Here is a 25,522-nt window from a genome sequence, read left to right on the forward strand (position 1 = left end):
AAGCATTTTGGAGCTTTCACCTAAATAACTACAGGTGGTGAGATAAGCTGCACAATATAATTGACCTTTCAGTATATTGTTGCACACACACCATCTATTTAGCAAATGCCCTTGTTATCAACAGCAGCCTTTTAAACTCACCTGAGCTAACAGGTATGTGCGCTGGTTACTCTGCTGCGCTTAAAATTTCTTTTTTGGTTTGCTACAATGCCTTTTCTGAAACGTTGTCTCCTTCTGCTGGAACACTGACTTCTTTAATTTAATGCCTGCAGACTATAAAAGAGAACCCAACCCAAAAAGTTTGGTTGATTAGTCTGTGGCATTCTGTTAAACTGTTGCTTATGGCGGTCTCTGTGAGCTTCTCAGCGACATTCAGCCAGCCAGGTATCCTGCCTGCAGTAGATGGAATGTGGCAATGGAACGCTGGCTGCGCGTGTCATAATAGGCTCTGAGCCTTTATATACCTGTGCACAGCAGCAGCCACCTTCAGTCTGCTGCTGGACAGCCAGCAGCAGCAGCAGCAGGAGAGGTATGTAATCAGGAGCCCTCCTGCTAAGGGTAGACAGCTGCTCGTTCCACCCCACCCCCCGCCTTAATTGGTTCTCCTCCCTTCCAACGGTGTTGAGGCGGGTGGGAACAGCAGGGGGTGAAGGTGCTGTGTTTAAAGAGGTGGAGTTATGCAGATCTAAAACGCGTGGATTGCAGCAGCAGCAAGCCGAAAAGTGCAGGCATTTAAGGGATCTAGAGGTTGACAACATGTCTTCTTAACGGGAGTCCAGGAGCTCATCTCCACAAATGGACTTTTCAGGATCCTTGGGTGGCTCCGTAGTTTGAAACCAATTCTGGTTATCGCTTCTCGGCCTTTTGGCTAAGATCAAGTGTAGTATCTGTTCTTATCAGTTTAATATCTGATACGTCCCCTATCTGGGGACCATATATTAAATGGATTTTTAGAACAGGGAGATGGAAAAAGAGCTTGCTCTGTCCACTCCACGCATTGACCTGGTATTGCAATATCTCCAGGACCGGTGCACCCCTTCTTTAATGCAGTTTCTATAATCAGAAAGAATTGAATTCAATGTTTTTTGTTCATTTTGCTTGTTTGTCGGATTTTGGGATGGACTCTTTGGCTTTGCTTTTCTTCTCCTCATTGGATTTTTCATGTTCAAAGTTGCAGAAGCCAGATTACAAGCTCATTTTGGTTCAACTTCAGCAACTGTGCATTGCATTGCCATGTAATGTGATGCAATGCTATCTTTCTAGCTCTCCCTTTTTACTTCCTTTTGGATAAACAGACATATTAGGCAAGCATTTTGGAGCTTTCACCTAAATAACTACAGGTGGTGAGATAAGCTGCACAATATAATTGACCTTTCAGTATATTGTTGCACACACACCATCTATTTAGCAAATGCCCTTGTTATCAACAGCAGCCTTTTAAACTCACCTGAGCTAACAGGTATGTGCGCTGGTTACTCTGCTGCGCTTAAAATTTCTTTTTTGGTTTGCTACAATGCCTTTTCTGAAACGTTGTCTCCTTCTGCTGGAACACTGACTTCTTTCATTTAATGCCTGCAGACTATAAAAGAGAACCCAACCCAAAAAGTTTGGTTGATTAGTCTGTGGCATTCTGTTAAACTGTTGCTTATGGCGGTCTCTGTGAGCTTCTCAGCGACATTCAGCCAGCCAGGTATCCTGCCTGCAGTAGATGGAATGTGGCAATGGAACGCTGGCTGCGCGTGTCATAATAGGCTCTGAGCCTTTATATACCTGTGCACAGCAGCAGCCACCTTCAGTCTGCTGCTGGACAGCCAGCAGCAGCAGCAGCAGGAGAGGTATGTAATCAGGAGCCCTCCTGCTAAGGGTAGACAGCTGCTCGTTCCACCCCACCCCCCGCCTTAATTGGTTCTCCTCCCTTCCAACGGTGTTGAGGCGGGTGGGAACAGCAGGGGGTGAAGGTGCTGTGTTTAAAGAGGTGGAGTTATGCAGATCTAAAACGCGTGGATTGCAGCAGCAGCAAGCCGAAAAGTGCAGGCATGTAAGGGATCTAGAGGTTGACAACATGTCTTCTTAACGGGAGTCCAGGAGCTCATCTCCACAAATGGACTTTTCAGGATCCTTGGGTGGCTCCGTAGTTTGAAACCAATTCTGGTTATCGCTTCTCGGCCTTTTGGCTAAGATCAAGTGTAGTATCTGTTCTTATCAGTTTAATATCTGATACGTCCCCTATCTGGGGACCATATATTAAATGGATTTTTAGAACAGGGAGATGGAAAAAGAGCTTGCTCTGTCCACTCCACGCATTGACCTGGTATTGCAGTATCTCCAGGACCGGTGCACCCCTTCTTTAATGCAGTTTCTAAAATCAGAAAGAATTGAATTCAATGTTTTTTGTTCATTTTGCTTGTTTGTCGGATTTTGGGATGGACTCTTTGGCTTTGCTTTTCTTCTCCTCATTGGATTTTTCATGTTCAAAGTTGCAGAAGCCAGATTACAAGCTCATTTTGGTTCAACTTCAGCAACTGTGCATTGCATTGCCATGTAATGTGATGCAATGCTATCTTTCTAGCTCTCCCTTTTTACTTCCTTTTGGATAAACAGACATATTAGGCAAGCATTTTGGAGCTTTCACCTAAATAACTACAGGTGGTGAGATAAGCTGCACAATATAATTGACCTTTCAGTATATTGTTGCACACACACCATCTATTTAGCAAATGCCCTTGTTATCAACAGCAGCCTTTTAAACTCACCTGAGCTAACAGGTATGTGCGCTGGTTACTCTGCTGCGCTTAAAATTTCTTTTTTGGTTTGCTACAATGCCTTTTCTGAAACGTTGTCTCCTTCTGCTGGAACACTGACTTCTTTAATTTAATGCCTGCAGACTATAAAAGAGAACCCAACCCAAAAAGTTTGGTTGATTAGTCTGTGGCATTCTGTTAAACTGTTGCTTATGGCGGTCTCTGTGAGCTTCTCAGCGACATTCAGCCAGCCAGGTATCCTGCCTGCAGTAGATGGAATGTGGCAATGGAACGCTGGCTGCGCGTGTCATAATAGGCTCCGAGCCTTTATATACCTGTGCACAGCAGCAGCCACCTTCAGTCTGCTGCTGGACAGCCAGCAGCAGCAGCAGCAGGAGAGGTATGTAATCAGGAGCCCTCCTGCTAAGGGTAGACAGCTGCTCGTTCCACCCCACCCCCCGCCTTAATTGGTTCTCCTCCCTTCCAACGGTGTTGAGGCGGGTGGGAACAGCAGGGGGTGAAGGTGCTGTGTTTAAAGAGGTGGAGTTATGCAGATCTAAAACGCGTGGATTGCAGCAGCAGCAAGCCGAAAAGTGCAGGCATTTAAGGGATCTAGAGGTTGACAACATGTCTTCTTAACGGGAGTCCAGGAGCTCATCTCCACAAATGGACTTTTCAGGATCCTTGGGTGGCTCCGTAGTTTGAAACCAATTCTGGTTATCGCTTCTCGGCCTTTTGGCTAAGATCAAGTGTAGTATCTGTTCTTATCAGTTTAATATCTGATACGTCCCCTATCTGGGGACCATATATTAAATGGATTTTTAGAACAGGGAGATGGAAAAAGAGCTTGCTCTGTCCACTCCACGCATTGACCTGGTATTGCAATATCTCCAGGACCGGTGCACCCCTTCTTTAATGCAGTTTCTATAATCAGAAAGAATTGAATTCAATGTTTTTTGTTCATTTTGCTTGTTTGTCGGATTTTGGGATGGACTCTTTGGCTTTGCTTTTCTTCTCCTCATTGGATTTTTCATGTTCAAAGTTGCAGAAGCCAGATTACAAGCTCATTTTGGTTCAACTTCAGCAACTGTGCATTGCATTGCCATGTAATGTGATGCAATGCTATCTTTCTAGCTCTCCCTTTTTACTTCCTTTTGGATAAACAGACATATTAGGCAAGCATTTTGGAGCTTTCACCTAAATAACTACAGGTGGTGAGATAAGCTGCACAATATAATTGACCTTTCAGTATATTGTTGCACACACACCATCTATTTAGCAAATGCCCTTGTTATCAACAGCAGCCTTTTAAACTCACCTGAGCTAACAGGTATGTGCGCTGGTTACTCTGCTGCGCTTAAAATTTCTTTTTTGGTTTGCTACAATGCCTTTTCTGAAACGTTGTCTCCTTCTGCTGGAACACTGACTTCTTTCATTTAATGCCCGCAGACTATAAAAGAGAACCCAACCCAAAAAGTTTGGTTGATTAGTCTGTGGCATTCTGTTAAACTGTTGCTTATGGCGGTCTCTGTGAGCTTCTCAGCGACATTCAGCCAGCCAGGTATCCTGCCTGCAGTAGATGGAATGTGGCAATGGAACGCTGGCTGCGCGTGTCATAATAGGCTCTGAGCCTTTATATACCTGTGCACAGCAGCAGCCACCTTCAGTCTGCTGCTGGACAGCCAGCAGCAGCAGCAGCAGGAGAGGTATGTAATCAGGAGCCCTCCTGCTAAGGGTAGACAGCTGCTCGTTCCACCCCACCCCCCGCCTTAATTGGTTCTCCTCCCTTCCAACGGTGTTGAGGCGGGTGGGAACAGCAGGGGGTGAAGGTGCTGTGTTTAAAGAGGTGGATTTATGCAGATCTAAAACGCGTGGATTGCAGCAGCAGCAAGCCGAAAAGTGCAGGCATGTAAGGGATCTAGAGGTTGACAACATGTCTTCTTAACGGGAGTCCAGGAGCTCATCTCCACAAATGGACTTTTCAGGATCCTTGGGTGGCTCCGTAGTTTGAAACCAATTCTGGTTATCGCTTCTCGGCCTTTTGGCTAAGATCAAGTGTAGTATCTGTTCTTATCAGTTTAATATCTGATACGTCCCCTATCTGGGGACCATATATTAAATGGATTTTTAGAACAGGGAGATGGAAAAAGAGCTTGCTCTGTCCACTCCACGCATTGACCTGGTATTGCAGTATCTCCAGGACCGGTGCACCCCTTCTTTAATGCAGTTTCTAAAATCAGAAAGAATTGAATTCAATGTTTTTTGTTCATTTTGCTTGTTTGTCGGATTTTGGGATGGACTCTTTGGCTTTGCTTTTCTTCTCCTCATTGGATTTTTCATGTTCAAAGTTGCAGAAGCCAGATTACAAGCTCATTTTGGTTCAACTTCAGCAACTGTGCATTGCATTGCCATGTAATGTGATGCAATGCTATCTTTCTAGCTCTCCCTTTTTACTTCCTTTTGGATAAACAGACATATTAGGCAAGCATTTTGGAGCTTTCACCTAAATAACTACAGGTGGTGAGATAAGCTGCACAATATAATTGACCTTTCAGTATATTGTTGCACACACACCATCTATTTAGCAAATGCCCTTGTTATCAACAGCAGCCTTTTAAACTCACCTGAGCTAACAGGTATGTGCGCTGGTTACTCTGCTGCGCTTAAAATTTCTTTTTTGGTTTGCTACAATGCCTTTTCTGAAATGTTGTCTCCTTCTGCTGGAACACTGACTTCTTTCATTTAATGCCTGCAGACTATAAAAGAGAACCCAACCCAAAAAGTTTGGTTGATTAGTCTGTGGCATTCTGTTAAACTGTTGCTTATGGCGGTCTCTGTGAGCTTCTCAGCGACATTCAGCCAGCCAGGTATCCTGCCTGCAGTAGATGGAATGTGGCAATGGAACGCTGGCTGCGCGTGTCATAATAGGCTCTGAGCCTTTATATACCTGTGCACAGCAGCAGCCACCTTCAGTCTGCTGCTGGACAGCCAGCAGCAGCAGCAGCAGGAGAGGTATGTAATCAGGAGCCCTCCTGCTAAGGGTAGACAGCTGCTCGTTCCACCCCACCCCCCGCCTTAATTGGTTCTCCTCCCTTCCAACGGTGTTGAGGCGGGTGGGAACAGCAGGGGGTGAAGGTGCTGTGTTTAAAGAGGTGGAGTTATGCAGATCTAAAACGCGTGGATTGCAGCAGCAGCAAGCCGAAAAGTGCAGGCATGTAAGGGATCTAGAGGTTGACAACATGTCTTCTTAACGGGAGTCCAGGAGCTCATCTCCACAAATGGACTATTCAGGATCCTTGGGTGGCTCCGTAGTTTGAAACCAATTCTGGTTATCGCTTCTCGGCCTTTTGGCTAAGATCAAGTGTAGTATCTGTTCTTATCAGTTTAATATCTGGTACGTCCCCTATCTGGGGACCATATATTAAATGGATTTTTAGAACAGGGAGATGGAAAAAGAGCTTGCTCTGTCCACTCCACGCATTGACCTGGTATTGCAATATCTCCAGGACCGGTGCACCCCTTCTTTAATGCAGTTTCTAAAATCAGAAAGAATTGAATTCAATGTTTTTTGTTCATTTTGCTTGTTTGTCGGATTTTGGGATGGACTCTTTGGCTTTGCTTTTCTTCTCCTCATTGGATTTTTCATGTTCAAAGTTGCAGAAGCCAGATTACAAGCTCATTTTGGTTCAACTTCAGCAACTGTGCATTGCATTGCCATGTAATGTGATGCAATGCTATCTTTCTAGCTCTCCCTTTTTACTTCCTTTTGGATAAACAGACATATTAGGCAAGCATTTTGGAGCTTTCACCTAAATAACTACAGGTGGTGAGATAAGCTGCACAATATAATTGACCTTTCAGTATATTGTTGCACACACACCATCTATTTAGCAAATGCCCTTGTTATCAACAGCAGCCTTTTAAACTCACCTGAGCTAACAGGTATGTGCGCTGGTTACTCTGCTGCGCTTAAAATTTCTTTTTTGGTTTGCTACAATGCCTTTTCTGAAACGTTGTCTCCTTCTGCTGGAACACTGACTTCTTTCATTTAATGCCTGCAGACTATAAAAGAGAACCCAACCCAAAAAGTTTGGTTGATTAGTCTGTGGCATTCTGTTAAACTGTTGCTTATGGCGGTCTCTGTGAGCTTCTCAGCGACATTCAGCCAGCCAGGTATCCTGCCTGCAGTAGATGGAATGTGGCAATGGAACGCTGGCTGCGCGTGTCATAATAGGCTCTGAGCCTTTATATACCTGTGCACAGCAGCAGCCACCTTCAGTCTGCTGCTGGACAGCCAGCAGCAGCAGCAGCAGGAGAGGTATGTAATCAGGAGCCCTCCTGCTAAGGGTAGACAGCTGCTCGTTCCACCCCACCCCCCGCCTTAATTGGTTCTCCTCCCTTCCAACGGTGTTGAGGCGGGTGGGAACAGCAGGGGGTGAAGGTGCTGTGTTTAAAGAGGTGGAGTTATGCAGATCTAAAACGCGTGGATTGCAGCAGCAGCAAGCCGAAAAGTGCAGGCATGTAAGGGATCTAGAGGTTGACAACATGTCTTCTTAACGGGAGTCCAGGAGCTCATCTCCACAAATGGACTTTTCAGGATCCTTGGGTGGCTCCGTAGTTTGAAACCAATTCTGGTTATCGCTTCTCGGCCTTTTGGCTAAGATCAAGTGTAGTATCTGTTCTTATCAGTTTAATATCTGATACGTCCCCTATCTGGGGACCATATATTAAATGGATTTTTAGAACAGGGAGATGGAAAAAGAGCTTGCTCTGTCCACTCCACGCATTGACCTGGTATTGCAGTATCTCCAGGACCGGTGCACCCCTTCTTTAATGCAGTTTCTAAAATCAGAAAGAATTGAATTCAATGTTTTTTGTTCATTTTGCTTGTTTGTCGGATTTTGGGATGGACTCTTTGGCTTTGCTTTTCTTCTCCTCATTGGATTTTTCATGTTCAAAGTTGCAGAAGCCAGATTACAAGCTCATTTTGGTTCAACTTCAGCAACTGTGCATTGCATTGCCATGTAATGTGATGCAATGCTATCTTTCTAGCTCTCCCTTTTTACTTCCTTTTGGATAAACAGACATATTAGGCAAGCATTTTGGAGCTTTCACCTAAATAACTACAGGTGGTGAGATAAGCTGCACAATATAATTGACCTTTCAGTATATTGTTGCACACACACCATCTATTTAGCAAATGCCCTTGTTATCAACAGCAGCCTTTTAAACTCACCTGAGCTAACAGGTATGTGCGCTGGTTACTCTGCTGCGCTTAAAATTTCTTTTTTGGTTTGCTACAATGCCTTTTCTGAAACGTTGTCTCCTTCTGCTGGAACACTGACTTCTTTCATTTAATGCCTGCAGACTATAAAAGAGAACCCAACCCAAAAAGTTTGGTTGATTAGTCTGTGGCATTCTGTTAAACTGTTGCTTATGGCGGTCTCTGTGAGCTTCTCAGCGACATTCAGCCAGCCAGGTATCCTGCCTGCAGTAGATGGAATGTGGCAATGGAACGCTGGCTGCGCGTGTCATAATAGGCTCTGAGCCTTTATATACCTGTGCACAGCAGCAGCCACCTTCAGTCTGCTGCTGGACAGCCAGCAGCAGCAGCAGCAGGAGAGGTATGTAATCAGGAGCCCTCCTGCTAAGGGTAGACAGCTGCTCGTTCCACCCCACCCCCCGCCTTAATTGGTTCTCCTCCCTTCCAACGGTGTTGAGGCGGGTGGGAACAGCAGGGGGTGAAGGTGCTGTGTTTAAAGAGGTGGAGTTATGCAGATCTAAAACGCGTGGATTGCAGCAGCAGCAAGCCGAAAAGTGCAGGCATGTAAGGGATGTAGAGGTTGACAACATGTCTTCTTAACGGGAGTCCAGGAGCTCATCTCCACAAATGGACTTTTCAGGATCCTTGGGTGGCTCCGTAGTTTGAAACCAATTCTGGTTATCGCTTCTCGGCCTTTTGGCTAAGATCAAGTGTAGTATCTGTTCTTATCAGTTTAATATCTGGTACGTCCCCTATCTGGGGACCATATATTAAATGGATTTTTAGAACAGGGAGATGGAAAAAGAGCTTGCTCTGTCCACTCCACGCATTGACCTGGTATTGCAATATCTCCAGGACCGGTGCACCCCTTCTTTAATGCAGTTTCTAAAATCAGAAAGAATTGAATTCAATGTTTTTTGTTCATTTTGCTTGTTTGTCGGATTTTGGGATGGACTCTTTGGCTTTGCTTTTCTTCTCCTCATTGGATTTTTCATGTTCAAAGTTGCAGAAGCCAGATTACAAGCTCATTTTGGTTCAACTTCAGCAACTGTGCATTGCATTGCCATGTAATGTGATGCAATGCTATCTTTCTAGCTCTCCCTTTTTACTTCCTTTTGGATAAACAGACATATTAGGCAAGCATTTTGGAGCTTTCACCTAAATAACTACAGGTGGTGAGATAAGCTGCACAATATAATTGACCTTTCAGTATATTGTTGCACACACACCATCTATTTAGCAAATGCCCTTGTTATCAACAGCAGCCTTTTAAACTCACCTGAGCTAACAGGTATGTGCGCTGGTTACTCTGCTGCGCTTAAAATTTCTTTTTTGGTTTGCTACAATGCCTTTTCTGAAACGTTGTCTCCTTCTGCTGGAACACTGACTTCTTTCATTTAATGCCTGCAGACTATAAAAGAGAACCCAACCCAAAAAGTTTGGTTGATTAGTCTGTGGCATTCTGTTAAACTGTTGCTTATGGCGGTCTCTGTGAGCTTCTCAGCGACATTCAGCCAGCCAGGTATCCTGCCTGCAGTAGATGGAATGTGGCAATGGAACGCTGGCTGCGCGTGTCATAATAGGCTCTGAGCCTTTATATACCTGTGCACAGCAGCAGCCACCTTCAGTCTGCTGCTGGACAGCCAGCAGCAGCAGCAGCAGGAGAGGTATGTAATCAGGAGCCCTCCTGCTAAGGGTAGACAGCTGCTCGTTCCACCCCACCCCCCGCCTTAATTGGTTCTCCTCCCTTCCAACGGTGTTGAGGCGGGTGGGAACAGCAGGGGGTGAAGGTGCTGTGTTTAAAGAGGTGGAGTTATGCAGATCTAAAACGCGTGGATTGCAGCAGCAGCAAGCCGAAAAGTGCAGGCATGTAAGGGATCTAGAGGTTGACAACATGTCTTCTTAACGGGAGTCCAGGAGCTCATCTCCACAAATGGACTTTTCAGGATCCTTGGGTGGCTCCGTAGTTTGAAACCAATTCTGGTTATCGCTTCTCGGCCTTTTGGCTAAGATCAAGTGTAGTATCTGTTCTTATCAGTTTAATATCTGATACGTCCCCTATCTGGGGACCATATATTAAATGGATTTTTAGAACAGGGAGATGGAAAAAGAGCTTGCTCTGTCCACTCCACGCATTGACCTGGTATTGCAGTATCTCCAGGACCGGTGCACCCCTTCTTTAATGCAGTTTCTAAAATCAGAAAGAATTGAATTCAATGTTTTTTGTTCATTTTGCTTGTTTGTCGGATTTTGGGATGGACTCTTTGGCTTTGCTTTTCTTCTCCTCATTGGATTTTTCATGTTCAAAGTTGCAGAAGCCAGATTACAAGCTCATTTTGGTTCAACTTCAGCAACTGTGCATTGCATTGCCATGTAATGTGATGCAATGCTATCTTTCTAGCTCTCCCTTTTTACTTCCTTTTGGATAAACAGACATATTAGGCAAGCATTTTGGAGCTTTCACCTAAATAACTACAGGTGGTGAGATAAGCTGCACAATATAATTGACCTTTCAGTATATTGTTGCACACACACCATCTATTTAGCAAATGCCCTTGTTATCAACAGCAGCCTTTTAAACTCACCTGAGCTAACAGGTATGTGCGCTGGTTACTCTGCTGCGCTTAAAATTTCTTTTTTGGTTTGCTACAATGCCTTTTCTGAAACGTTGTCTCCTTCTGCTGGAACACTGACTTCTTTCATTTAATGCCTGCAGACTATAAAAGAGAACCCAACCCAAAAAGTTTGGTTGATTAGTCTGTGGCATTCTGTTAAACTGTTGCTTATGGCGGTCTCTGTGAGCTTCTCAGCGACATTCAGCCAGCCAGGTATCCTGCCTGCAGTAGATGGAATGTGGCAATGGAACGCTGGCTGCACGTGTCATAATAGGCTCTGAGCCTTTATATACCTGTGCACAGCAGCAGCCACCTTCAGTCTGCTGCTGGACAGCCAGCAGCAGCAGCAGCAGGAGAGGTATGTAATCAGGAGCCCTCCTGCTAAGGGTAGACAGCTGCTCGTTCCACCCCACCCCCCGCCTTAATTGGTTCTCCTCCCTTCCAACGGTGTTGAGGCGGGTGGGAACAGCAGGGGGTGAAGGTGCTGTGTTTAAAGAGGTGGAGTTATGCAGATCTAAAACGCGTGGATTGCAGCAGCAGCAAGCCGAAAAGTGCAGGCATGTAAGGGATCTAGAGGTTGACAACATGTCTTCTTAACGGGAGTCCAGGAGCTCATCTCCACAAATGGACTTTTCAGGATCCTTGGGTGGCTCCGTAGTTTGAAACCAATTCTGGTTATCGCTTCTCGGCCTTTTGGCTAAGATCAAGTGCAGTGATCTAGCGGCTGCTGCCTTGGTCTTGGCTGAGAGGTGCTCGGGGTACCCGGCTCCTTGGCCTGGGGGGATCGCTCTGTTTTTCAGCAGGGCTTCACCTCCCTGCTGCTATTAGGGAGTCGGATTAGTCCCCGGGCAACGGGAGGCGATCATCTACCTGGCACTTCGGTGTTGAAGGTTTCTATTGAGAAGAGGAGAACCTGTTTGTGAAGAAGATGTCTGCAGCATCACATGAAGGAGAGGAAGATCATGTGCCTGAATTCGCTAAGGTGCAGAATTCTATTCGTTTGGTTGTTCAGGAGAACTTTCGAGATCAAAAGGATTTTAGGTATGTGATGAGTCAAGTTCTTGTGGATCTTTTTGGTTTGAAGACAGAAGAAGTGTTGGCGATAATGGACTACCCCAGGAGGGGTGTTTATGATATAGTTTTTGTTGACAAAGTTTTTTTTGAAGGATATCTAAGGAAAATGACTGCAAGCCAGGATAAAAGAATGGAGGGGATAAGTGTAATGCCACACTTCCCCGTTAGAGATAAATGGATCATTGTTAAAATGTACTCTCCATTGGTGGACGAAGAGGATGTTCTTACATTTTTGGAGTTTTTTTGTTTGTCAGTAACACCAAAAGGGAAGATTTATAATGAATTTGGTTTTTGGACTTCGAAGTGGAAATTTTTGGTCCGTTTCAAAGAAGATGAGCAGGGGACTGTGTTGCTTCCCCCAGCTAGGTTTAAGTTGGGTAATATAAATGGTGATATTTTTTTCAGAGGTATACCCACTTTTTGTCGAGTTTGTCGTCAATACGGGCATGGAAAGGAAAATTGTTCGGGTGGTGTATGTGGTTTTTGCAAAAAAGGTGATCATGAGTCAAAGGATTGTAAAGATCGGAGGAAGTGCAACTTGTGTCAGGAAGATACGCATGTTTTTAAGAATTGCCCAAAGAGGAAAAGAAATAAAGAGAAGGAGGTAGTGGTTAAAAAGGTTTTGGTAGAGAGAAAGGAGGAAAGTGTAGAAAAGGTGTTGGTGGTAAAGGGAAAAGAAAGCAAACCTGTAGGAGTGCAGAGGGAGATGGAGAAAACAAGAGTAGATTGGGGGGATAGGGTAGAGAGTGAAATGGGAGGTGTAAGTCAGGGAACTGGCCGTGGTAAGGTTAAAAAGCAAGAAAAGAGAAAGGAACAGGAAGTGGAGGTGGCAATGGAAGAAAATATAGTTGTTTTTCAACAACCTATGTTTATAAAGAATGCAGAATATTTTAACCGGTTGTACCGTAAGTTGTATGATGAGAAACGTTTGGACTATCTTATAGAGAATGTTAGGAAAGAACTAATAAGAGATAAAAATGTTTTTTGTGTGAAATATAGAATACCAGATGGTGTATCGAAACAAGTTTTTTCAGCATCAAGGTTTGAAGATTTGTCCCTTAAGGTTCTGAGTTGGGTTGGGGTTCATGCTTTTGATAATGGTTACAAGTATTTTACTTGATGTTATTACTGTTGTTAATACAGTTATAATTTAATTTTTATTTTTTTGGTATCCATTCAGGTTCTGAAACATTTCTTTCTTTGTAAGTATTGTTGTATTTTTGTAATTTTTTTTTCTGACATTAAAAGTACCAAAACCTGATGATGATTTAAGTTGGAGTCCACGTCTTGTCTCCCTTTGGGGAGAAGAGGACTGTGGAGTGGACTTTAATTTTAACCTGAATAGGTTCTAAAAAAAAAAAAAAAAAAAAAAAATCTGTTCTTATCAGTTTAATATCTGATACGTCCCCTATCTGGGGACCATATATTAAATGGATTTTTAGAACAGGGAGATGGAAAAAGAGCTTGCTCTGTCCACTCCACGCATTGACCTGGTATTGCAGTATCTCCAGGACCGGTGCACCCCTTCTTTAATGCAGTTTCTAAAATCAGAAAGAATTGAATTCAATGTTTTTTGTTCATTTTGCTTGTTTGTCGGATTTTGGGATGGACTCTTTGGCTTTGCTTTTCTTCTCCTCATTGGATTTTTCATGTTCAAAGTTGCAGAAGCCAGATTACAAGCTCATTTTGGTTCAACTTCAGCAACTGTGCATTGCATTGCCATGTAATGTGATGCAATGCTATCTTTCTAGCTCTCCCTTTTTACTTCCTTTTGGATAAACAGACATATTAGGCAAGCATTTTGGAGCTTTCACCTAAATAACTACAGGTGGTGAGATAAGCTGCACAATATAATTGACCTTTCAGTATATTGTTGCACACACACCATCTATTTAGCAAATGCCCTTGTTATCAACAGCAGCCTTTTAAACTCACCTGAGCTAACAGGTATGTGCGCTGGTTACTCTGCTGCGCTTAAAATTTCTTTTTTGGTTTGCTACAATGCCTTTTCTGAAACGTTGTCTCCTTCTGCTGGAACACTGACTTCTTTCATTTAATGCCTGCAGACTATAAAAGAGAACCCAACCCAAAAAGTTTGGTTGATTAGTCTGTGGCATTCTGTTAAACTGTTGCTTATGGCGGTCTCTGTGAGCTTCTCAGCGACATTCAGCCAGCCAGGTATCCTGCCTGCAGTAGATGGAATGTGGCAATGGAACGCTGGCTGCGCGTGTCATAATAGGCTCTGAGCCTTTATATACCTGTGCACAGCAGCAGCCACCTTCAGTCTGCTGCTGGACAGCCAGCAGCAGCAGCAGCAGGAGAGGTATGTAATCAGGAGCCCTCCTGCTAAGGGTAGACAGCTGCTCGTTCCACCCCACCCCCCGCCTTAATTGGTTCTCCTCCCTTCCAACGGTGTTGAGGCGGGTGGGAACAGCAGGGGGTGAAGGTGCTGTGTTTAAAGAGGTGGAGTTATGCAGATCTAAAACGCGTGGATTGCAGCAGCAGCAAGCCGAAAAGTGCAGGCATGTAAGGGATCTAGAGGTTGACAACATGTCTTCTTAACGGGAGTCCAGGAGCTCATCTCCACAAATGGACTTTTCAGGATCCTTGGGTGGCTCCGTAGTTTGAAACCAATTCTGGTTATCGCTTCTCGGCCTTTTGGCTGCGATCTGTAGTGGGTTGCGTCATTTGGCCAAGGTGATCTAGGTGGATCTTTGCACTCGGCCTTCTGGATCTTGGTCCAGCTGCTGCTATTGGGTGTGGAGCAAAGTCTAGATTTGCCTTTTCTTCCTGGAGGACGGTTCTTTTTCGTGGTGTGGAGGTCGGTAGGACGAAGAGGATTGAAATCCGGGTGGAGCTGCGATCTGCTGTGTCGTTTTTTTTCCTGATCATCTGTGGAAAAAGAAGGAGGAAAAGAATATGGAATCGAAGAGGCCATTTGGAGGTAGGAGGGAAAATCGGGAGAACAATTCCAATGACTATTTTTCAGAGGATTATCCTTTGAAGGATACACTCCGTTTGTTGGTGGCTCCTGGTTATCGGCAGGAAAAGGATTCCGAGTTTATCTTCAGAGAGATTTGTAAATTTCTGAAGATTGAAAAGGAGGAACTTTTTTGTTTTCAATCCTTTTTTTCGAGAGGGATATATGATTTAACTTTAATGGGGAACTCTCAGTGTGAAAGAGCCTATACTCTCTATGAAGTTAATAGGGAGAACGAGCTTTTTGTTGGAGTGAGAGTGATTCCCTCCTTTCAGTTCTCCATGAAACTGCTAACAATACATTTGTTCAGTCCATTTGTTACTGATAGTAAAGTAATAAACTATCTAAGTGCATATTGTGAGAAAGTTATCCCAAGAAAACGTGGGGAAACTAGGTTCGGAGTGTGGAACGGAAAAAGGGTTTTTCTGGTAGCCTTCAAGAAGGACCCAGAAGAAGAAGGTGGGGTACTTAGACCACCACCAAATGTCTATGTTAATCGTAGCCGTGGATATCTGTTTTTTTCGGGTATGCCTAATTACTGTTATGGGTGCCGTAAATATGGACATTTGGATATTGTGTGCAAAAAGTGTTGTAGGTGTCCCGGTTCAGCTCATCAGGAGGATGCATGTCCAAATAAGAAGAAAGGAGGCGAGGAGGAGATGAATACTTCATCAGAACATCGGCAGAATGAAGCCGAGGATGGTGAGGAAGCAAGTGAAAAGAGAACTGATGAGCAGGAAATGGAGGAGGTGAGAAAAGTAAAGAAGAAGAAAACACCGGAAGAAGAGAAGAGAAAGAAAGAAGAGAGAGGGAGGAGGTCGGAGGAGGATGAGAAAAGAAAGATGGAAGAAAGGAAGAAGGAGAAGGAGTTAGAAGAAGATAAGAACAGAGAAGAGCAGAAGAAAGAAGGTCGGGAGAAGGAAGAGCAGAAGAAAGAAGAAAAGAAGAAAGAAGAAAAGAAGAATGAAGAACGGAGGATTGAAGAATTGAAGTCTGTGCTGGTGGGTGTGGGACAATTAATGCAGAAAGTCCCTCCACCAAGCAAAGAGAGTAATATAAAAGAACAAGGGGGTGAAGTAAAAAAGGGAGGCGCAGGGGGAAAGGTGGTGGTAGTGAAAAGTCAAAGCCTGCCTGTAATAGGGCCTTCCCCTAGGGAGTTTTTATCTCAGAGTATACCCTGTGGTCAGGAAAGGATGGATTCATCAAAAATTTTGAAAAGAAGTGTAGATGATAAAGAGCGTGGTGTAGGGCCATGTGTAGTAAAAGTATTTGCTTGTGAAAAGGATTTTGACATTTCCAGTACATCAGAGTCGGAAGGGCTGAGTATCGATGAAAGTGCTTTGCAATCCGATGAGGGCGGGGGAGATAGCCCGGTGCCAGTCACTAAAAGATGATCAGGGCAGCTTCCCTGAATGTTCAGGGTTTCAATGACTTATATAAAAGAACTGTGATTTATGACTATTTTAATAATGAAAATTTTGATTTTGTATTTCTTCAAGAATGTAATTTGTCAAAGAAGTTAAATTATGATTTTTTACGGGGTATATGGAAGGGTAATTTATGTTTTTCAGGCGGGAATGAATTCAGAAGTGATGGGGTTGGTTTTATATGTTCCAGGGAATGGGAGATTACCAACTACGAAGAAATATACCCTGGTAGGATTCTAAGAGTGGATGTAGAAAGGAATGGGAAGAAATATAGATGTTTTAATATTTATGCCAATACAGAAAAAGTTTTAAGGTTACATTTGTTTGAAATTTTGCAGCTTTTTATCCCAGGTGTAGTTCCAGTAATTTTAGGGGGAGATTTTAATTGTCAACTAAATAATGTAAAAGATGGTTCGGTTTCTTGTCTCAAGGGTATTTTATCTTCTTTTAACCTAAAAGATGCTTGGTGGTTGGACGGGCAGAAGAAGGAGTATGAAATTACTTGGGAAGGAAGAGGTTGTTCCTCGAGAATAGATTATTTGTTTATATCCAAGGATTTTACTTGTTCTAATTTTAAAACGCATAAAGCACCTTTTTCTGATCATAGAATAATTGAATGTACACTGATGGTAGAGGCGGATGAGGGAAAAAGGCCGTCTCATTGGAAACTGAATGTATCATTGTTACAGCATAAGGAGGTAAGGGAGGATTTTAAATTTTTCTTTGAGAAACTGAAATTAGAAAAGAAATGTTTTGACTCTACTTTTAAATGGTGGGACTACATGAAAAAGGAAGTTAAATTATTCTTTATGGAAGTAGGCAAGAGGAAAGCTGCGGATAAGCGACAGTCATACAATAACCTTAATGCAAATCTACAGTGTCTGTATCAGTTTAGGAATAATGGAGTTAATGTGGAGGAGGAAATTATGGTGACGAAGGAAAAAATTCAAAAATGTCTGAGAGAAAAAGGAAAAGAAATTATCTTTAATTCTCGTGTGAAGGTGTTGGAGGAAGACGAGAAATGTACTAAATTCTTTTTTAAAAAAATCTGTGAGAAAAAGGCCTTTATGGGGGTTTTAGAGGGGGAAAGGAGTTTGGAGGGGAAAAAGATGAAAGTGAAAGAATTTTATGATAACCTGTTTTCAGCAAAAAATACAGATAGGTCTTTGAAGGAGCATTTTTTAGGAGGGTTGGATAAGTGTTTTACTAAGGAAAATAAATTATTATTATCAGAGGGTATTTCAAAAGAAGAAGTTTTTAATACAGTTAATACATTGCAAAACGGTAAGACACCAGGGTCGGATGGGTTACCCATTGAGTTTTATAAAATATTATGGGATATTGTGGGGAATGAATTTTATGAAATGTTTTTAAAAGTTGAGTCTTTATGTCGTGTCCCGGAGTCATGGTTGGAGGGGGTAATTGTTTTATTATACAAAAGAGGTGATAGAGAATTGCTAAAAAACTGGAGACCGATTACTCTTTTAAATACAGATTATAAAGTTTATGCGAAGCTGTTGGCAAATAGATTAAAGAAAGTGGTGAGTTCGGTGATAGATATAGACCAAACGTGTGCAGTTCCAACGCGGAAGATCAGTGACTCGTTGATTTTAATTAGAGACATAATATGGGATGTTTCCGATAGAAGACAGAAGATGGCGTTAATTACTCTGGATTTTGAAAAGGCTTATGATAGAGTCGCCCATGATTTTTTATTCGATGTTTTAAGGAGAATGGGTTGCCCGGATGATTTTAGTAAACGTATTAAATCCTTGTATCAAGCATGTTTTAGTAAAGTATCTGTAAATGGGTTTTTATCTGGAAGTGTAAAGATTAATTGTGGGGTGAAACAGGGATGCCCCTTATCCCCTATTCTTTTTATCTGTGCGATTGAGCCTCTTTTAACTGCTTTTAGGAAAGACAAAGTGATTAATGGTTTTTTTATTCCTGGGAGTTGGGGAGAGCAGGTTAAAGTGGTGGCTTTTATGGATGATGTGACTGTTTTTGTAAAAGATTTAAGAAGTATGAATAGGGTTTTAAGAACGGTTGAATGGTTTGGGGCGGCATCAGGTTTTAAGATCAATTTGGAGAAATCTGGTGTTTTAACGATGGGCGGTTTTATCTTAGAATCCGATTGTAAATTATTGAGAGTCTTTGAAGCAAAGATTTTAGGCATCTATTTTTCGGAAGAGTGTGGAAATGTAAAAAATTGGGAATCACTGTTGGAGAGGGTTAGGAAAAAGGTGTCTTTTTGGAATCTGAGAGAGCTAACGTTGGAAGGGAAGATTTTAATTATCAAGCAGGTTTTACTCCCAATGATTTTATATGTTGCAACCATTTTTATTCCACCTGTCAATGCGATGAAAAAAATTATTAAAGTATGTTTTAATTTTTTATGGAGATCAAAAATGGAAAGGGTTAAGCGCGAAGAATTGTATAAGCCAAAAAAGAAAGGTGGTAAAGGTTATCCTGATATCAAAGCCTTTTTATATGCAAAGTATATGGCAAACTGCATAAATATTTTATTAGGGTCAGAATCGAAGCTTAAAGCCTTTTCTATTTATAATTTGGGTTTCTATATAAGAAAATATAAGTGGGTGGACATGAGATTGAATAGACCTTATAGATTTTTACCTCCAAGTAACTATGTTGTGCTGGAAAAGATTTTGAGAGATTATGATCTAAAAGGTTTTGATCTTAAGGTACTGAGGTGTCATAAAAAGATATTACAAGTCTTGGAAGGAAGGTTAAACACTAGTCCAGTGGAGCACTTTATGCCAAAGATAGTGGACAGGATTTGGCTGAATGTAAACTATGTGTTCTTATCAAATGAACATAAAGATTTGTTATGGTGTATAATAAAGGATTGCTTACCGACACGAGAATTTCAGCATAGACGTGGTCTTGTTCGTTTTGAAAAATGTCCAAGACAGAGATGTGGAGGTAGTGAGACTCCTATGCACGTATTCTGGAATTGCGAGTTTGCACAAAAAGTCTGGAGGAAAATGTGCAATCTGATTAAAGCTGTGAGTAATGTTAATTTTTTAGATTTTAACAGGGTGTTCTATGGGATGGGTGTAAAGGAAGAAGATTTTAAGGTGGTGTGGGTGATTATAACATGTGTAAAGATGGCAATTTGGAAGGTGAGAAACATTTTGATTTTTAAACATAATGAAGTGTCTGTTGAACAGTGTATTAAGTTGTGTCTAAGTTATTTATTTATGTATTTTTGGAAGGACAAAATGGTTTTGGGCATAAGAAAAGCAGATGTATTGTGGAAGCAAAATGAATGGAATATACTTACTGTGTAGCCTTTGTTGTCATTGAAAATCTTTTTCTGGAAAAATACAAATATTAATTACAGGAAAAAAAAAAAAAAAAGTTAAAAAGAAAGTTAAGAAAAAGGAAAGAAGGAAATATATATGTATATATATATATATATATATATAAAAAAAAAAAAAAAAAAAAAAAAAAAATCTGTTCTTATCAGTTTAATATCTGATACGTCCCCTATCTGGGGACCATATATTAAATGGATTTTTAGAACAGGGAGATGGAAAAAGAGCTTGCTCTGTCCACTCCACGCATTGACCTGGTATTGCAGTATCTCCAGGACCGGTGCACCCCTTCTTTAATGCAGTTTCTAAAATCAGAAAGAATTGAATTCAATGTTTTTTGTTCATTTTGCTTGTTTGTCGGATGTTGGGATGGTCTATTTGGCTTTGCTTTTCTTCTCCTCATTGGATTTTTCATGTTCAAAGTTGCAGAAGCCAGATTACAAGCTCATTTTGGTTCAACTTCAGCAACTGTGCATTGCATTGCCATGTAATGTGATGCAATGCTATCTTTCTAGCTCTCCCTTTTTACTTCCTTTTGGATAAACAGACATATTAGGCAAGCATTTTGGAGCTTTCACCTAAATAACTACAGGTGGTGAGATAAGCTGCACAATATAATTGACCTTTCAGTATATTGTTGCACACACACCATCTATTTAGCAAATGCCCTTGTTATCAACAGCAGCCTTTTAAACTCACCTGAGCTAACAGGTATGTGCGCTGGTTACTCTGCTGCGCTTAAAATTTCTTTTTTGGTTTGCTACAATGCCTTTTCTGAAACGTTGTCTCCTTCTGCTGGAACACTGACTTCTTTCATTTAATGCCTGCAGACTATAAAAGAGAACCCAACCCAAAAAGTTTGGTTGATTAGTCTGTGGCATTCTGTTAAACTGTTGCTTATGGCGGTCTCTGTGAGCTTCTCAGCGACATTCAGCCAGCCAGGTATCCTGCCTGCAGTAGATGGAATGTGGCAATGGAACGCTGGCTGCGCGTGTCATAATAGGCTCTGAGCCTTTATATACCTGTGCACAGCAGCAGCCACCTTCAGTCTGCTGCTGGACAGCCAGCAGCAGCAGCAGCAGGAGAGGTATGTAATCAGGAGCCCTCCTGCTAAGGGTAGACAGCTGCTCGTTCCACCCCACCCCCCGCCTTAATTGGTTCTCCTCCCTTCCAACGGTGTTGAGGCGGGTGGGAACAGCAGGGGGTGAAGGTGCTGTGTTTAAAGAGGTGGAGTTATGCAGATCTAAAACGCATGGATTGCAGCAGCAGCAAGCCGAAAAGTGCAGGCATGTAAGGGATCTAGAGGTTGACAACATGTCTTCTTAACGGGAGTCCAGGAGCTCATCTCCACAAATGGACTTTTCAGGATCCTTGGGTGGCTCCGTAGTTTGAAACCAATTCTGGTTATCGCTTCTCGGCCTTTTGGCTAAGATCAAGTGTAGTATCTGTTCTTATCAGTTTAATATCTGATACGTCCCCTATCTGGGGACCATATATTAAATGGATTTTTAGAACAGGGAGATGGAAAAAGAGCTTGCTCTGTCCACTCCACGCATTGACCTGGTATTGCAGTATCTCCAGGACCGGTGCACCCCTTCTTTAATGCAGTTTCTAAAATCAGAAAGAATTGAATTCAATGTTTTTTGTTCATTTTGCTTGTTTGTCGGATTTTGGGATGGACTCTTTGGCTTTGCTTTTCTTCTCCTCATTGGATTTTTCATGTTCAAAGTTGCAGAAGCCAGATTACAAGCTCATTTTGGTTCAACTTCAGCAACTGTGCATTGCATTGCCATGTAATGTGATGCAATGCTATCTTTCTAGCTCTCCCTTTTTACTTCCTTTTGGATAAACAGACATATTAGGCAAGCATTTTGGAGCTTTCACCTAAATAACTACAGGTGGTGAGATAAGCTGCACAATATAATTGACCTTTCAGTATATTGTTGCACACACACCATCTATTTAGCAAATGCCCTTGTTATCAACAGCAGCCTTTTAAACTCACCTGAGCTAACAGGTATGTGCGCTGGTTACTCTGCTGCGCTTAAAATTTCTTTTTTGGTTTGCTACAATGCCTTTTCTGAAACGTTGTCTCCTTCTGCTGGAACACTGACTTCTTTCATTTAATGCCTGCAGACTATAAAAGAGAACCCAACCCAAAAAGTTTGGTTGATTAGTCTGTGGCATTCTGTTAAACTGTTGCTTATGGCGGTCTCTGTGAGCTTCTCAGCGACATTCAGCCAGCCAGGTATCCTGCCTGCAGTAGATGGAATGTGGCAATGGAACGCTGGCTGCGCGTGTCATAATAGGCTCTGAGCCTTTATATACCTGTGCACAGCAGCAGCCACCTTCAGTCTGCTGCTGGACAGCCAGCAGCAGCAGCAGCAGGAGAGGTATGTAATCAGGAGCCCTCCTGCTAAGGGTAGACAGCTGCTCGTTCCACCCCACCCCCCGCCTTAATTGGTTCTCCTCCCTTCCAACGGTGTTGAGGCGGGTGGGAACAGCAGGGGGTGAAGGTGCTGTGTTTAAAGAGGTGGAGTTATGCAGATCTAAAACGCGTGGATTGCAGCAGCAGCAAGCCGAAAAGTGCAGGCATGTAAGGGATCTAGAGGTTGACAACATGTCTTCTTAACGGGAGTCCAGGAGCTCATCTCCACAAATGGACTTTTCAGGATCCTTGGGTGGCTCCGTAGTTTGAAACCAATTCTGGTTATCGCTTCTCGGCCTTTTGGCTAAGATCAAGTGTAGTATCTGTTCTTATCAGTTTAATATCTGATACGTCCCCTATCTGGGGACCATATATTAAATGGATTTTTAGAACAGGGAGATGGAAAAAGAGCTTGCTCTGTCCACTCCACGCATTGACCTGGTATTGCAGTATCTCCAGGACCGGTGCACCCCTTCTTTAATGCAGTTTCTAAAATCAGAAAGAATTGAATTCAATGTTTTTTGTTCATTTTGCTTGTTTGTCGGATTTTGGGATGGACTCTTTGGCTTTGCTTTTCTTCTCCTCATTGGATTTTTCATGTTCAAAGTTGCAGAAGCCAGATTACAAGCTCATTTTGGTTCAACTTCAGCAACTGTGCATTGCATTGCCATGTAATGTGATGCAATGCTATCTTTCTAGCTCTCCCTTTTTACTTCCTTTTGGATAAACAGACATATTAGGCAAGCATTTTGGAGCTTTCACCTAAATAACTACAGGTGGTGAGATAAGCTGCACAATATAATTGACCTTTCAGTATATTGTTGCACACACACCATCTATTTAGCAAATGCCCTTGTTATCAACAGCAGCCTTTTAAACTCACCTGAGCTAACAGGTATGTGCGCTGGTTACTCTGCTGCGCTTAAAATTTCTTTTTTGGTTTGCTACAATGCCTTTTCTGAAACGTTGTCTCCTTCTGCTGGAACACTGACTTCTTTCATTTAATGCCTGCAGACTATAAAAGAGAACCCAACCCAAAAAGTTTGGTTGATTAGTCTGTGGCATTCTGTTAAACTGTTGCTTATGGCGGTCTCTGTGAGCTTCTCAGCGACATTCAGCCAGCCAGGTATCCTGCCTGCAGTAGATGGAATGTGGCAATGGAACGCTGGCTGCGCGTGTCATAATAGGCTCTGAGCCTTTATATACCTGTGCACAGCAGCAGCCACCTTCAGTCTGCTGCTGGACAGCCAGCAGCAGCAGCAGCAGGAGAGGTATGTAATCAGGAGCCCTCCTGCTAAGGGTAGACAGCTGCTCGTTCCACCCCACCCCCCGCCTTAATTGGTTCTCCTCCCTTCCAACGGTGTTGAGGCGGGTGGGAACAGCAGGGGGTGAAGGTGCTGTGTTTAAAGAGGTGGAGTTATGCAGATCTAAAACGCGTGGATTGCAGCAGCAGCAAGCCGAAAAGTGCAGGCATGTAAGGGATCTAGAGGTTGACAACATGTCTTCTTAACGGGAGTCCAGGAGCTCATCTCCACAAATGGACTTTTCAGGATCCTTGGGTGGCTCCGTAGTTTGAAACCAATTCTGGTTATCGCTTCTCGGCCTTTTGGCTAAGATCAAGTGTAGTATCTGTTCTTATCAGTTTAATATCTGATACGTCCCCTATCTGGGGACCATATATTAAATGGATTTTTAGAACAGGGAGATGGAAAAAGAGCTTGCTCTGTCCACTCCACGCATTGACCTGGTATTGCGGTATCTCCAGGACCGGTGCACCCCTTCTTTAATGCAGTTTCTAAAATCAGAAAGAATTGAATTCAATGTTTTTTGTTCATTTTGCTTGTTTGTCGGATTTTGGGATGGACTCTTTGGCTTTGCTTTTCTTCTCCTCATTGGATTTTTCATGTTCAAAGTTGCAGAAGCCAGATTACAAGCTCATTTTGGTTCAACTTCAGCAACTGTGCATTGCATTGCCATGTAATGTGATGCAATGCTATCTTTCTAGCTCTCCCTTTTTACTTCCTTTTGGATAAACAGACATATTAGGCAAGCATTTTGGAGCTTTCACCTAAATAACTACAGGTGGTGAGATAAGCTGCACAATATAATTGACCTTTCAGTATATTGTTGCACACACACCATCTATTTAGCAAATGCCCTTGTTATCAACAGCAGCCTTTTAAACTCACCTGAGCTAACAGGTATGTGCGCTGGTTACTCTGCTGCGCTTAAAATTTCTTTTTTGGTTTGCTACAATGCCTTTTCTGAAACGTTGTCTCCTTCTGCTGGAACACTGACTTCTTTCATTTAATGCCTGCAGACTATAAAAGAGAACCCAACCCAAAAAGTTTGGTTGATTAGTCTGTGGCATTCTGTTAAACTGTTGCTTATGGCGGTCTCTGTGAGCTTCTCAGCGACATTCAGCCAGCCAGGTATCCTGCCTGCAGTAGATGGAATGTGGCAATGGAACGCTGGCTGCGCGTGTCATCATAGGCTCTGAGCCTTTATATACCTGTGCACAGCAGCAGCCACCTTCAGTCTGCTGCTGGACAGCCAGCAGCAGCAGCAGCAGGAGAGGTATGTAATCAGGAGCCCTCCTGCTAAGGGTAGACAGCTGCTCGTTCCACCCCACCCCCCGCCTTAATTGGTTCTCCTCCCTTCCAACGGTGTTGAGGCGGGTGGGAACAGCAGGGGGTGAAGGTGCTGTGTTTAAAGAGGTGGAGTTATGCAGATCTAAAACGCGTGGATTGCAGCAGCAGCAAGCCGAAAAGTGCAGGCATGTAAGGGATCTAGAGGTTGACAACATGTCTTCTTAACGGGAGTCCAGGAGCTCATCTCCACAAATGGACTTTTCAGGATCCTTGGGTGGCTCCGTAGTTTGAAACCAATTCTGGTTATCGCTTCTCGGCCTTTTGGCTAAGATCAAGTGTAGTATCTGTTCTTATCAGTTTAATATCTGATACGTCCCCTATCTGGGGACCATATATTAAATGGATTTTTAGAACAGGGAGATGGAAAAAGAGCTTGCTCTGTCCACTCCACGCATTGACCTGGTATTGCAGTATCTCCAGGACCGGTGCACCCCTTCTTTAATGCAGTTTCTAAAATCAGAAAGAATTGAATTCAATGTTTTTTGTTCATTTTGCTTGTTTGTCGGATTTTGAGATGGACTCTTTGGCTTTGCTTTTCTTCTCCTCATTGGATTTTTCATGTTCAAAGTTGCAGAAGCCAGATTACAAGCTCATTTTGTTTCAACTTCAGCAACTGTGCATTGCATTGCCATGTAATGTGATGCAATGCTATCTTTCTAGCTCTCCCTTTTTACTTCCTTTTGGATAAACAGACATATTAGGCAAGCATTTTGGAGCTTTCACCTAAATAACTACAGGTGGTGAGATAAGCTGCACAATATAATTGACCTTTCAGTATATTGTTGCACACACACCATCTATTTAGCAAATGCCCTTGTTATCAACAGCAGCCTTTTAAACTCACCTGAGCTAACAGGTATGTGCGCTGGTTACTCTGCTGCTCTTAAAATTTCTTTTTTGGTTTGCTACAATGCCTTTTCTGAAACGTTGTCTCCTTCTGCTGGAACACTGACTTCTTTCATTTAATGCCTGCAGACTATAAAAGAGAACCCAACCCAAAAAGTT

At 42.8% G+C, this 25,522-nt stretch overlaps 14 non-coding genes across 14 annotated transcripts; all 14 read left to right on the forward strand.

Annotated features, from left to right (window-relative positions):
- The first annotated feature begins 848 nt into the window (after positions 1-848).
- Positions 849-1,039, forward strand: LOC141177328 (U2 spliceosomal RNA). Its single transcript, XR_012253932.1, has one exon. It is a non-coding gene; the product is annotated as a U2 spliceosomal RNA (small nuclear RNA).
- Positions 1,040-2,154: 1,115 nt separating this feature from the next.
- LOC141178552 (U2 spliceosomal RNA) lies at positions 2,155-2,345 on the forward strand. The gene has a single exon (XR_012254826.1). It is a non-coding gene; the product is annotated as a U2 spliceosomal RNA (small nuclear RNA).
- Positions 2,346-3,460: 1,115 nt separating this feature from the next.
- LOC141177329 (U2 spliceosomal RNA) lies at positions 3,461-3,651 on the forward strand. Its single transcript, XR_012253933.1, has one exon. It is a non-coding gene; the product is annotated as a U2 spliceosomal RNA (small nuclear RNA).
- Positions 3,652-4,766: 1,115 nt separating this feature from the next.
- On the forward strand, positions 4,767-4,957 carry LOC141178553 (U2 spliceosomal RNA). Its single transcript, XR_012254827.1, has one exon. It is a non-coding gene; the product is annotated as a U2 spliceosomal RNA (small nuclear RNA).
- Positions 4,958-6,072: 1,115 nt separating this feature from the next.
- LOC141177450 (U2 spliceosomal RNA) lies at positions 6,073-6,263 on the forward strand. Its single transcript, XR_012254043.1, has one exon. It is a non-coding gene; the product is annotated as a U2 spliceosomal RNA (small nuclear RNA).
- Positions 6,264-7,378: 1,115 nt separating this feature from the next.
- On the forward strand, positions 7,379-7,569 carry LOC141178554 (U2 spliceosomal RNA). Its single transcript, XR_012254828.1, has one exon. It is a non-coding gene; the product is annotated as a U2 spliceosomal RNA (small nuclear RNA).
- A 1,115-nt stretch (positions 7,570-8,684) lies between these two features.
- LOC141177451 (U2 spliceosomal RNA) lies at positions 8,685-8,875 on the forward strand. Its single transcript, XR_012254044.1, has one exon. It is a non-coding gene; the product is annotated as a U2 spliceosomal RNA (small nuclear RNA).
- Positions 8,876-9,990: 1,115 nt separating this feature from the next.
- On the forward strand, positions 9,991-10,181 carry LOC141178555 (U2 spliceosomal RNA). Its single transcript, XR_012254829.1, has one exon. It is a non-coding gene; the product is annotated as a U2 spliceosomal RNA (small nuclear RNA).
- A 2,853-nt stretch (positions 10,182-13,034) lies between these two features.
- LOC141177847 (U2 spliceosomal RNA) lies at positions 13,035-13,220 on the forward strand. The gene has a single exon (XR_012254383.1). It is a non-coding gene; the product is annotated as a U2 spliceosomal RNA (small nuclear RNA).
- A 6,318-nt stretch (positions 13,221-19,538) lies between these two features.
- Positions 19,539-19,729, forward strand: LOC141177911 (U2 spliceosomal RNA). Its single transcript, XR_012254427.1, has one exon. It is a non-coding gene; the product is annotated as a U2 spliceosomal RNA (small nuclear RNA).
- Positions 19,730-20,844: 1,115 nt separating this feature from the next.
- On the forward strand, positions 20,845-21,035 carry LOC141178556 (U2 spliceosomal RNA). The gene has a single exon (XR_012254830.1). It is a non-coding gene; the product is annotated as a U2 spliceosomal RNA (small nuclear RNA).
- A 1,115-nt stretch (positions 21,036-22,150) lies between these two features.
- LOC141178557 (U2 spliceosomal RNA) lies at positions 22,151-22,341 on the forward strand. Its single transcript, XR_012254831.1, has one exon. It is a non-coding gene; the product is annotated as a U2 spliceosomal RNA (small nuclear RNA).
- Positions 22,342-23,456: 1,115 nt separating this feature from the next.
- Positions 23,457-23,647, forward strand: LOC141177500 (U2 spliceosomal RNA). The gene has a single exon (XR_012254089.1). It is a non-coding gene; the product is annotated as a U2 spliceosomal RNA (small nuclear RNA).
- A 1,115-nt stretch (positions 23,648-24,762) lies between these two features.
- Positions 24,763-24,953, forward strand: LOC141178558 (U2 spliceosomal RNA). Its single transcript, XR_012254832.1, has one exon. It is a non-coding gene; the product is annotated as a U2 spliceosomal RNA (small nuclear RNA).
- The last annotated feature ends 569 nt before the right edge of the window (positions 24,954-25,522 follow it).

Source organism: Phyllobates terribilis, unplaced genomic scaffold, assembly GCF_046119375.1.
Source record: "Phyllobates terribilis strain yellow unplaced genomic scaffold, ASM4611937v1 Scaffold_27__1_contigs__length_16484149, whole genome shotgun sequence".
In the NCBI taxonomy this organism is placed as follows: domain Eukaryota; kingdom Metazoa; phylum Chordata; class Amphibia; order Anura; family Dendrobatidae; genus Phyllobates; species Phyllobates terribilis.